Source organism: Brassica oleracea, chromosome C5, assembly GCF_000695525.1.
Source record: "Brassica oleracea var. oleracea cultivar TO1000 chromosome C5, BOL, whole genome shotgun sequence".
Classification (NCBI taxonomy): Eukaryota; Viridiplantae; Streptophyta; class Magnoliopsida; order Brassicales; family Brassicaceae; genus Brassica; species Brassica oleracea.
The window spans coordinates 17151447-17153293 of record NC_027752.1 but is presented as its reverse complement, the minus strand read 5'-3'; positions in this window follow the sequence as shown (position 1 = coordinate 17153293).

The following is a 1847-nucleotide window of genomic DNA, read 5'->3' as shown; positions in this document are numbered from 1 at the left end:
TCAATGGAAAATTAAATTACGCAACCTCCCAGAAACTTTGAACAGAAGAATATATCAAAAATAATTGAACAAAGAGACGGAAAAATATTGTTACAATTCGGATCTTATAGAGATCTGTTACCACCTAGAATAAGTCCCTACCACTCGAGAGCTTCCTTTTCTGAATATCGCACTGGTCAATCCAGTACAAACTCAGAAACATAAAGCGTAAATCAAAATGTTAGGCAAGAAGAACCAATTAAATTCAAAGCTCCAATAGCCGAGCCTCATCAAGATATGTATCCAACTTCACCAACTTTATCAGACTTTAAATCAATAAACGTTATAAACAAACCATACGAAATAAATAAACAGTACATAAAAGAAGACTTTTATTCAAAACAAAATGAGGAAAAAAGGAAATGGTATTTTAATACATTTTCTAAAGAAGAAACTATATTATATCGAGAAAATTGGTACAATTTTATGAAATCTAAAGAAACGGAGATTCCATTTTTCAAATGGTTTGAAGATTATGCAAACGCAAATAAAATAAATTATCCATTCAAATCAATTAATGTAAATTCAACATTAAGCCAAGTTTGGGAACAAACAGATGGAAACAAAATAAGATCAATCCATCCACCTCTAAAAGATTTAAAAATAAATACTGCAAACAGACAAGTTATTGCAACACCTTTCAAAACCGGGGCTAATAAAGATGATAAAGACCCAGTCCATATGCAAGATATAAAATCCATATATCAACAAAATAATTATCAAAGCCAGATATTACACACAATATCTAGACAAATAAACGAAATAGATATAAAAATCAATAATAACGAGACTAATAAACAAGAACAACATCCCTTTTCATCCATAACTCCACCAATATTTAAATCAATGAACATGCAAGTAAAATTACCAGATAACCCTATTTTAACATCAATCGCAGCCAGACTAGAAAAATTAAACAGAGGCAAAAATATAAACATTATAGATGAGGAAGAAAGCGAGTCAACTTCAGCTATAATATCCGAAGACAAACTAATAATCAATCGAATAAAAAACTTTAAATCAACAAAACCATATTAAATTCAATAACTTATGGTCAGTTATTCGCATTTATCAAAAAAGATGGATTAGCAATATGCCAAGACCACAAAGATAAAAAGAGAAATGAAAAATTTCAATTTAAAACTAATATGGGATCGTTTTGTGAACAATATGGATATTATCAACTCAATCCCCCATCAAGATCTAAAAGAATTAAATACAAAAATAATCAAAGAAAATTTAGAAGACATTATCAAAAATAAAATAATCAAAATAAAAAATTCAATAAAAAACCTAATGATCAATATTATTCAAAAAATAAAAGATCTTACAAACCTAACGATAAACAAAAAATTGTATGTTGGAACTGTAAAAGGCCAGAACATAAGTCCTCAGAATGCAAAATGAAAAGAAAAATCAACGAAATATTTCAGGACCAACCTGATATTCAAGAAAAATTAATAAAATTACTACTATCAGATTCAGAATCGTCCAACGAATCAAGCAACGAAACCTCAGAAAATGAAATAGACAGTATAAGCAATTCTTCAGAAGAACCGCCAGAATTATCTAACAACCTATGCAATTGCAAACTAATTAATGTCATTACAAAAGACAACAATAAACAATTCTTATTGGAAATAATCGATAAAATTGACAACCCTGATATCAAAAGAGATTATTTAATAAAACTAAAAGAAATAATTAGTAGAGAAAACGAATTACTAAACCTAAACACTTTTAGTTTAAACAAGATATTCGAAAAATATCCAACCCAAAGTTTGTTTAGACAAGTAACAACAGGAGAA